Raw genomic sequence first — 11,387 nt, 5'->3', positions numbered from 1 at the left:
AGCACATGTGGGGGTTTATCCGCCCCAGTGAAACTGGTAGGACAGACGGAATATTTAATGAAGTAAAGTAATCAAATGAATCCACGCCCCCACTACCTCACTATAAGAGGCCAAACCCCCCATACATCAGTGTGTTTTTTTCTGTCCTTGGGACTGCAGGACAGACGGGGGCAGCCATTTGGCTGCCGTACTCTTAGATTATATGCTAACCTTGTGTTTTTCTTTCAGGGTTGCAGCTTATCTGATGGAAGCTGGTTCTGCTGTGCGGCGTGGTGGCGGCAGGCAAGCTCCTATCCTAGGCACGGAGCTCCTGTATTCAGCTTCCTGTTTGGCTTCCTCTCATCACCTGCGGTAGCTTGTGTGCCAGCGCCCTCTGGTGGGCTGTCGGTGAACAGCAATGATTAAAGTTTGTTCAAACCTGGCGTCTGACGTCACTTTTGGGCGCCAAATTTGAATATATAAAGCCTCCAGTCCTTCCAGGCTGTGCTGTTTGCAGCCTTGGGTTGGTTACTGAGGCAAACTACTTTAGTTACCAGCTTTCCTGTTCCTGGTAGGTTTTCTGCTTCTTTGTTTATCTAATGAATAGACCTTGTTCATTCATTATAACTTTTTCTCTGCAGATAATGTCCTCTGCCGGTGATGGAGATCGGTCTGGGCGCAAGACGTCATCCAAGCGCAAGCATTTGGCGTGTAGGGATTGTGACACCCCTCTAGCAGACTCCTATGAGTTTAATAGGTGTCCCTCTTGCCGTCCTCCTCCTCTGCCTCCTGATACGGAGCCTACCATACGGGACGTAGTAGTCTGGGTAAAGGACTTTGTGGAGTCCTCAATGAACACCCTAAGGGATTCCGTGTCATCCAGAAGACCCAGTGTCCGATCTCCTCTGAGACCCACTCCTATGCAGGAGGAAGCCTACCATACCGTGGACGAAGTCCATTCCTCTGAGTCTAGCGGGGAGGAAGAAGAGGCTGTAAGGTACTTCTTTCCTGTAGAGAAGACCCAGAGGTTACTTAGATCCATCCGGTCGGGGGACCAGGATGTTGATCCCGGGGAAGCTTCAGAGTCCACCTCTAGGGGGCCAAGGGCCTTCAAAGTGGACGAGACTCTGTCTCGGTTAATGAAGCTAGAATGGAAGCATCCTGAGAAAGCGCCGGTCATCTCAAAGCGCTTCAAATCCATGTACCCGATTGTGACATCCCAATTAGACCAGTGGGGCACTGTGCCCAAAGTTGATTTGGCAATTGCAAAATTGTCTAAGAGGACTCTGGTCCCGGCTGATGACGGCTCCAACTTACAGGACCCGATGGACAGGCGGGTAGAATGCACCTTGAGAAGGTCTTACTCCACCGCTGCTGCTGCTGCATCTGTGGCTATATCCTCTACGGAGGTAGCCGTCTTCCTCCAAAGACGCCTCCGACAGGTGCAGTCGGATATCGACTCTGGCATATCCCGTGATGACATCCTGGCGCAGTTTAAGTCCATTCTACTGGCCGTGGAATTTCTGTGTGACTCCGGCCCACAGCAGTTAAAATTAGCCTCTAAGGCTATGGCCCTCTCTTCAGCGGGTAGGAGACCACTATGGCTAAAACCTTGGGTGGCAGATAATGCCTCCAAGTATAATTTATGCAGCCTCCCTTACGAGCCAGGAAGGCTTTTTGGGGCTGAACTAGACCGCATTATGGAGGGTCTTGCCGATAAAAAAGGTAAATGCCTCCCTCAAACCCCTAGGGGTAGGGGTAGGCAGGGTAGAGGGTCCAGACCCTTTCAGGGCCAATCCAGGCCTCAGCGAGGCCGTGGGTCCAGAAGGGGAGGATCATATCGTTCCGGTGGGAACAAAAACAATAAAGCCGACCAGTGACGGCCCTCCCCTTCCGTCAGATCCAGTCATAAATTTGACTCCTATTCTTTCAGACCTCCCAGTCGGAGGCCGTCTAACTTTTTTTCTAAATACCTGGACAGAGTTTGTTCCAGATCCCTGGGTCCTGAATATAATAAGGACAGGGTACAGGATAGAATTTTTATCTGTTCCCCCAGAAAAATTTGTTTTGACAAGATTACTTCCGCGCGAGAAGCAAGCGGTGTTGGAGGAGTCTATACTGGAATACAGGCGGAAAGGGGCCTTGGAGGAGGTTCCTCCAGAAGAGATTGGATCCGGCGTTTATTCGCCAGTTTTCCTTGTTCCCAAAGCCACAGGAGGTTGGCGCATGATCATAGATCTCCGCTACCTCAACCGATTCATAAAGGAAAGGCGGTTCCGGATGGAAACCATCAAATCGGTAATCAGCATCCTGAACCCAGGGGACCTGATGGTTACACTGAATCTAAGGGATGCCTATCTCCATATCCCTGTGTGCCAGGCCCACAGGAAGTATCTACGAGTGGCAGTGAGTCTCAGGGGGACGGTGAAACATTTTCAGTTTGCCGCGCTTCCCTTCGGCATCACAACCGCGCCCTACATCTTCACCAAAGTGGTAATAGCTGTAGTAGCTCCCCTCAGATTGAGAGGCCTGGAGATCATTCCATATCTGGACGATTGGCTTCTAAAAGCCCACTCGGTAGAGACGCTTCATCTTCATCTGCTGCAGGCTCAGTCCTTCCTCCAGCGCTTGGGCTGGATTATCAATTGGCAGAAGTCAGAGATTTCTCCCTCCACCACCAGGAGGTTTCTAGGGTTCATAATAGATTCTGCCAACATGACGCTCTACCTTTCTCCGGAAAGGAAGTTACGCATTTCCAAGACTGCAGATCAACTCATGGTTCCCCGCCGGGTAACTATCAGAGTATTGATGAGGATGTTAGGCCTAATGTCAGCAGCCGTGGATGCGGTTCCTTGGGCCTTGTGGCATATTCGCCCTCTTCAAGCGGAAGTTCTGAGTCTATGGGATCGAACTCCCAGAGGGCTAGAGACAAAGTGCTCCCTGTCATCTCAAGCTCGCCGCTCACTGAAGTGGTAGAAACAGGTCAAAGATGGGAGGTCCTTGATCCAACCTTGTTGGATCCTGTTGACGACAGATGCATCCCTTCTAGGCTGGGGTGCCCATCTAGAGGAACTTCAAGTTCAAGGATCCTGGAGCCCTCAAGAGCGTTTGATGTCATCCAATCTGAGAGAACTCAGAGCAATCCGGATGGCTCTCTTTCATTTTTCCCCCCTTATCAGAAACAAGGCTGTAAGGGTTCGCTCGGACAATTCTACTGCGGTATCCTACATCAACAAACAGGGAGGCACCAGGTCTCAGAGTCTACTCTCAGAAGTAGGTCTAATTCTGTCTTGGGCAGAGCAGAATCTTTCCCACCTTTCAACAGTCAACATTCGGGGGTCCCTGAATGTGGTTGCGGACCAGCTCAGCAGAGGAGTCCCAGCTCTGGGAGAAATGTCTCTGAACCAGGAGATCTTTTATCAGATCACTCTCCGGTGGGGTCGCCCAGACATAGATCTCATGGCGACAAGATTCAATGCCAAAGTGGAAACGTTCTGTTCCCTGTATCGGGAGGACAATCCCTTGGCAGTAGATGCTCTGTCAATTCCATGGGAGTTCAGGCTGGCCTACATCTTTCCTCCCATCGCCATGATACCCAGGGTATTGATGAAGATTCGGCAGGACCAAGCCTCAGTAATAGCCGTGATTCCATTCTGGCCCAGGAGGTCTTGGTTTACCCTGCTCATGCAGATGAGCCGAGGGCAATATTGGAAGCTTCCCCCAATGCAGAACCTGGTGTCCCGGGGCACTCAGCTCTGCCTGGATCCATCCAGACTCAATCTGACAGCCTGGAGATTGATGAGTCCCTTCTAGAGCCTGAAGGGCTATCAGCAGCGGTCTTAAGAACGATGTCTCATTCCAGAGCTCCTGCGACTATCAAGGCCTACGCCAGGGTAAAGCGCATTTTTCTTCTATGGTGTGCATCTCATCAAGTACCATCTCAGGATCCTCCAGTATCTGCTATTCTCCAGTTCATGCAGGATGGACTAGATAAGGGCCTCAGCCCTTCTACACTTAAGGTACAGATCTCTGCTCTGTCAGCCGCCTTTGGCAGATCTTTACATCAAGACCCTCTGATTAAGAGGTTCCTTAAAGGAGCCGTACGTCTTAAGCCTAGCATTTCAAGACCTATACCGCAGTGGGATCTCTCAGTGGTGCTTAAAGGGTTGAGTGGTCCCCCCTTTGAACCCTTGGAGGAAGTGGACTTTAAGTTTTTATCCTGGAAGGTAACCTTTTTGTTGGCCGTAACTTCAGCCAAACGCATTTCAGAGCTTCAGGCTTTTTCGGCGTATGAGCCATACACTTTATTTTTACCGGACAAAGTCCTCTTACGTTTTTTACCCACCTTTTTGCCTAAGGTGCCCTCTGTGCACAACATTAATCAAGTTGTGTCTTTGCCTGTGTTATGTTCCTCTTCTTCCTCTGCAGAAGAAAGTTCCCTCCATACTCTGGATGTGGCCAGATGTTTGAGAATCTACATTGAGAGATCCCAGGAGTTCAGAAGGTCAGAGAATCTTCTTATCCTGTTCTTTGGCAGGAATAAAGGGAAGAAGGCCTCTAAGCCTACTCTAAGTAGATGGATCAGAGAGGCCATCAGAGAATCTTTCGCTTCCCAGAATAGACCTCCTCCTGCCTTTGTCACTGCTCACTCCACCCGAGCAGTCTCTACTAGTTGGGCCGAAAGGTCTCTTATTCCACTGGAACAGATTTGTTCCGCGGCCTCCTGGAGCTCACATTCTACCTTTGTGAGCCATTATAGACTCAACCTCAGGGGTTCAGAAGACACTGCCTTTGGGCGGTCTGTTTTGAGTTCCATTCAGCATTGAAGTCCCTACCCTTTAGGCTAACTTCTTGCTAAGTCCCCACATGTGCTGCTGGTTAGGACGTAAGGGAAGCGTTAATTTCTTAACGTTAATTTGTTTTCCCTTAGTCCTAACAGCAGCACACAAATATCCCTCCCTTTGTTTTTTGAGAGTTTCTTGTTATGACACACTGATGTATGGGGGGTTTGGCCTCTTATAGTGAGGTAGTGGGGGCGTGGATTCATTTGATTACTTTACTTCATTAAATATTCCGTCTGTCCTACCAGTTTCACTGGGGCGGATAAACCCCCACATGTGCTGCTGTTAGGACTAAGGGAAAACAAATTAACGTTAAGAAATTAACGCATATATCCCCACACATATAGAACTGCAGTATACTGTATATAATCTCTCTCTCTGTATATATATATATATATATATATATATATATCCCCACACATATAGAACTGCAGTATATATAATCTCTCTCTGTATATATATATATATATATCCCCACACATATAGAACTGCAGTATATATACTCTCTCTCTCTGTATATATATATATATATATCCCCACACATATAGAACTGCAGTATACTGTATATAATCTCTCTCTCTGTATATATATATATATATATATATATATATATCCCCACACATATAGAACTGCAGTATATATAATCTCTCTCTGTATATATATATATATATATATATATATATATATATCCCCACACATATAGAACTGCAGTATATATACTCTCTCTCTCTCTCTCTGTATATATCTATCCCCACACATATAGAACTGCAGCACACATGAAGGCAGAGGAGAGGGGAATTGTGTCCCTAACGCCCCTCCATACGAGGAGATCCCAGCTGCTGCTGAGGCTGGTGACAGGAAGGAAGCTGCCAGCAGTCCTCCCTCCACATGCAGTGCGGGTACCACAGGGCTGTGAGGGAGCAGCACAGACACTGCCTGCATCACCCGCAGAACGAGGACCAGGAGCTAGAGGCACTACACCCTGCAGAGGACTCCCAGCCAGTGCCATAGGTGGGTCGTTGTTTGCTCTCCCCCTGTGCCTATCCCCTAGTCAGTGTCTCAGTAGTATGTGGTGGGGCGGTGGGGCTGAGGGGCGAGCGGGCTGCAGGCCCTGTGCACGTCTGTGTGTCTTTGTGGCGCTTTCCATACTACTCTGCCATCTCGGATACATCACTATGGACGTCATGTGTTGGGAGGTTTTGTGCCATCTCTCTGGTTTAGATAATATGTGTGAACACAGCTGGTGAAGGATACAGCGCTCCTGTCCCCTCCCCCGAATGACAGGGGGGTTGTCATGGCGACCGGGCTGCCAGCTGCAGCATCCTCGTTATCAGTGGGAGGGGCGGGGAGTGCAAGGTTCAGCTGCAGCAGCCAGACGTGTGCAAGGAGTAGGTCCTAGGACCCCAAGACCGTTAGGAGCCTTCTTTCCATTTGCCTTTTATTCATTTAAAAATTAGCTTTTCTTTTTCTTTATTATAAATATGATAGAGAACTGCTGTGTCTTGTCACAGTTTGTCCACGTTGATATATCTCAGGAGGCCACAGCCTCCTCACCTCACATTATGGCTTCTACAACTGTCCCTAACACAGTCCTGCCCCCTCTTTAGCTGGTGACGTTCTCGCTTGTTGTGTCTGTCAGATATGCTGCATTCCTGCTGCTCTGATCTTTAACTCATTAGTTACCTTATGTTTCTGCTGCGCATGTCATAGGACTTAGAGAAAAAACAAAGTGTAGCAGCACAAGGACCCCAAAAAATAGCTATACCGTTCCTTTATGTGGTGGTGCCGCCACGACGTAAGTAAACTTTGTAGGAAAACCGCAGCACTCTCTTGTCTTCAATATCAAAAAGGTTTATTCACCAATACAGTGCGACGTTTCGACCGGAGAAAGAGCACATCGGTCGAAATGTCGCACTGTATTGGTGAATAAACCTTTTGAATATTGAAGACAAGAGAGTGCTGCGGTTTTCCTACAAAGTTTTCTTATGTCATAGAACTTAGGCCTCATGCACACGACCATTGTTGTGGTCCGCATCCGAGCTGCAGTTTTTGCGGCTCGGGTGCGGACCCATTCACTTCAATGGGGCCTCAAAAGATGTGGACAGCACTCCGTGTGCTGTCCGCATCCGTTGCTCCGTTCCGTGGCCCCACAAAAAATATAGCATGTCCTATTCTTGTCCGTTTTGCGGACAAGAATAGGCATTTCTACAATGGGCCTCCTGTTCCGTTCCGCAAATTGCGGAAGGCACACGGGTGGCTTCCGTGTTTTTCGGATCCACAATTTGCGGACCGCAAAAAACAGAACGGTCGTGTGCATGAGATTTATCAAACTGGTGTAAAGTAGAACTGGCTTGGTTGCCCATAGCAACCAATCAGATTCCACCATTGGCAGATGCTTTGGAAAATGAAAGGTGGAATCTAATTGGTTGCTATGGGCAACTAAGCCAGTTCTACTTTACACCAGTTTGATAAGTGGTCCCCTTAATTATAGTGCTCCTATTGCACATGACTCTGGGCTTAGGTCTTCAGTGAGTTTCCCGGTATCAGCTCTAACGTTTTACTGACTATTTACAGCTCAGTATCAATTCTGAAACATTTCGTTCTGCAAATTCCAGGTACTACATAGTGCAACAGGCCTACTAAGCACCTGGGGAATGCCTTGCCCCTTAGGGTACTTTCACACTAGCGTTTTTCTTTTCCGGCATAGAGTTCCGTCACAGGGGCTCTATACCGGAAAAGAACTGATCAGGTATGTCCCCATGCATTCTGAATGGAGAGTAATCAGTTCAGGATGCATCAGGATGTCTTCAGTTCAGTCATTTTTTACTGATCAGGCAAAAGATAAAACCGCAGCATGCTACGGTTTTATCTCCGGCCCAAAAAACTGAAGACTTGCCTGAATGCTGGATCCGGCATTTTTTTCCATAGGAATGTATTAGTGCCGGACCGAAAAAAAGGTGAAAAAAATAAATGCCGGATCCGTTTTGCCGGATCCGTATGACACCGGAAAGACAGATCCGGCATTTCAATGCATTTTTCTGACTGATCAGGCATTTTTTAAGACTGATCAGGATCCTGATGAGTCTTACAAATGCCATCAGTTAGCATACGTTTTGCCGGATCCGTCCGGCGGCGGAACTGCTTTCCGGATCACTCTGCCGCAAGTGTGAAAGTAGCCTTAGGAGGTTTCTACGAAATATGTCCCTCTTATAGAACAAGTAAACGTAAAGCCAGTTGCAGTTAAGCAACGAGGACATGGAGTCTCCTTTGTAGATGGTAATGTTGGTACCTAGAGGTAGGATTGCCAGAGCGGTGCATGGTGGCCTACAGTCTCTGTAGATGTTGTATACACGTGTCACGATGTTCCTACCTGGATATCCCTGGATCCCAGATATGATGTAGTCCAAAGCAGTGCAAAAAGGGTAGTTGTACTTGGATGATGAATAAGTAGAATAAATGTCCAGACTTATAGTAATGTTGAACACAGCTTTACTTGGCATAAACGGTAGTTCAAACAGTTTCCAAACAGTATCTTGATCATCAGCAGTTATTGGCAAAATCTGGCATGCAAACACTGCTCTGCAACAATCTCAGCCCTGCTATGCTTGGCTGGCTTAAATAGGAAACTCCTCCTCTTCTGCTGGAACTTAGGTTAGCTGTAGTCTGTCTCTTACTTTAAAGGGACACTGACAGGCCAAAACAGCATATATAGTTAGATATATCACATTACAGGTCTTATACAGTCTTTTAAAAGCATATAAGTATCCCCCCTGTCCACCTTATAAAGAGCGAAATATAAAGTTTTATAACCTGCTTCTCCTGTCAGCAATCTGCCCAAGGGGCGGCGTTTCATGTGAAAATGCGCCCAGCCAGCCTTCCCAACTGCCTCGAAGACGCAGGCTGGTGTGTGTACGCAGGTGCGATCTAACGGCACGGCGGGGCGCAGGCGCAGAAGATTGGGCATCAACGATGCCCGGAGGATTGAATTGCGCAGGCGCAGGATCGGGACTGGGGAGAGTTCTAGCCGCCGCCCAGCGAAGTGAATAATGATGAGCTGGGCGGGGCTTAAGAACGGCAGTTGGGAAGGCTGGCTGGGCGCATTTTCACATGAAACGCCGCCCCTTGGGCAGATTGCTGACCAGAGAAGCAGGTTATAAAACTTTATATTTCGCTCTTTATAAGGTGGACAGGGGGGATACTTATATGCTTTTAAAAGACTGTATAAGACCTGTAATGTGATATATCTAACTATATATGCTGTTTTGGCCTGTTAGTGTCCCTTTAATCCTAGAAACTTCTTGTCCTGGCTTTGAGTACCTCAAGCTCTAGCTTCAGCTTGGATGAAGGTAATGCAAGCCCAGGAGGGGACAAGCAACCATGTAGAGTTCAGAGGCTGGGCCCTCTGGGGCCTAGCAGAGCAGGCAGTGCTCTGCTAGCCGACACACAACCTCTCTCTAAAGGTCTATTCACACATCCGTGTGTGTTTTGCGGATCCGCAAATCATGGACACCAGCAATGTGCGTTCAGCATTTTGGCGGACCGCACATTGCCGGCACTAATAGAAAATGCCTATTCTTGTCCCACAATTGCGGACAAGAATAGGACATGTTCTATTTTTTTCGGGATCGGAATTGCGGATCTGGAAGTGCGGGTCCGCATTTCCGGATCTGGGCCGACACATTGTGCGGCCCCATAGAAATGAACGGGTCCGCAATTCTGTTCCGCAAAATGTGGAACAGAATTGCGGACGTGTGAATGGACCAGAAGGAGGGTGCGCTAGACTGCCCAATACTAACTAACTCCTCCCTCTCTAGAGAGGGCTGGAAGGAACTGCACAGATTTGCTGCCACCTGCTGGCGAACCAGGCACATAACATTTGAACATTACATTTGTATGAAATGAATATACACATTGCAGTAAATGCAATAAATATGAGAGATGAGGCAGGATGCACCATCCAAGATATTGGGGTTACAAAAGGAGGTGGTAATGCCACTCTGGGGTATTACAATATATAATTTTATAGTGATTCTACCTATGGAATTAGTGCCCTATGTAATACATCACTTGTGTTAAATCTCTTTTTAGGGGGTGCAATTATATTCTGCAAACCATGTATTGCATAATATTTTGGCAGAATCAAAGCCCCCCAACCCTACAAGATTGGGGCAATAAGATCAATCAAATACTTTGACTTGAGGAACTAGCTCATTGGAAGAATATGACCAGAACATCCCACCCGGCTCCTATACTTTGTACATAAAGAGTCACAGTTATAACTAGCATTTACTTCTTTTCCCTCTACTTTTGCAGTTGTCAAGGCAGAGATATATCTGACATAATTCCCTTATAATAGGGGTCCATTCACACATCCGTGTGTGTTTTGTGGATCCACGGATCCGCAAAACACGGAAACCGGCAATGTGTGTTCTGCATTTTGCGGACCGCACATTGCCGGCACTAATAGAATATACCCAAGAATAGGACATGTTCTATGTTCGGATCCGCCTTCCCGGATCCGAGCCGCACATCGTGTGGCCCCATAGAAATGAATGGGTCCGCAATTCCTGCGGAACGAAAATGCGGACGTGTGAATAGACCCTAAGTGTTATAGAGAGTTTATTGCTTGATATACTTTCTAATAGTCTCACATTTGCTATTTTTGTGTTTAATTTTTATTTTTCTGATTGTTCTTATATCTGGTCTTTTATTTATTTCTGAATCTACTTCATATTTGTATATTCCCCTTACATCATGTTTGGGGGAAAAAACTGCAGAGGAAAAAATACCCATTTAAGATCTTTTGGGTTTGCTTTGTGTTGCTGATTTATATGTCTTGAAAGGGTCATACAGTTGCAAGAAAAAGTATGTGAACCCTTTGAAATTATATGGATTTCTGCACAAATTGGTCATAAAATGTGATCTGATCATCATCTAAGTCACAACAATAGACAATCACAGTCTGCTTAAACTAATAACACACAAAGAATTAAATGTTACCATGTTTTTATTGAACACACCATGTAAACATTCACAGTGCAGGTGGAAAAAGTATGTGAACCCTTGGATTTAATAACTGGTTGAACCTCCTTTGGCAGCAATAACTTCACCCAAACGTTTCCTGTAGTTGCAGATCAGATGTGCACAACGGTCAGGAGTAATTCTTGACCATTTCTCTTTACAGAACTGTTTCAGTTCAGTGATATTCTTGGGATGTCTGGTGTGAATCGCTTTCTTGAGGTCATGCCACAGCATCTCAATCGAGTTGAGGTCAGGACTCTGACTGGGCCACTCCAGAAGGCGTATTTTCTTCTGTTTAAGCCAGTCTGTTGTTGATTTACTTCTATGCTTTGGGTCGTTGTCCTGTTGCAACACCCATCTTCTGTTGAGCTTCAGCTGGTGGACAGATGGCCTTAAGTTCTCCTGCAAAATGTCTTGATAAACTTGGGAATTCATTTTTCCTTCGATGATAATCTGTCCAGGCCCTGACGCAGCAAAGCAGCCCCAAACCATGATGCCCCCACCACCATACTTCACAGTTGGGATGAGGTTTTGATGTTGGTGTGC

The 11,387-nt window shown here is 46.9% G+C and overlaps 1 protein-coding gene across 1 annotated transcript in view; it reads left to right on the top strand.

Moving 5' to 3' along the window:
* The first annotated feature begins 5,732 nt into the window (after positions 1 to 5,732).
* The window catches only part of NALCN (sodium leak channel, non-selective), a 1,068,865-nt gene continuing 1,063,210 nt past the window's right edge, over positions 5,733 to 11,387 (top strand). The window contains exon 1 of the mRNA XM_040425261.1: positions 5,733 to 5,831. The gene's annotated coding sequence lies outside the window, so the exon portion shown is untranslated. The remainder of the gene's footprint in view (positions 5,832 to 11,387) is intronic.

Source organism: Bufo bufo, chromosome 3 (genome assembly GCF_905171765.1).
Source record: "Bufo bufo chromosome 3, aBufBuf1.1, whole genome shotgun sequence".
In the NCBI taxonomy this organism is placed as follows: Eukaryota; Metazoa; Chordata; class Amphibia; order Anura; family Bufonidae; genus Bufo; species Bufo bufo.
The sequence above is the reverse complement of the archived record's forward strand: the minus strand, read 5'-3'. Positions and strand labels throughout refer to the sequence as shown.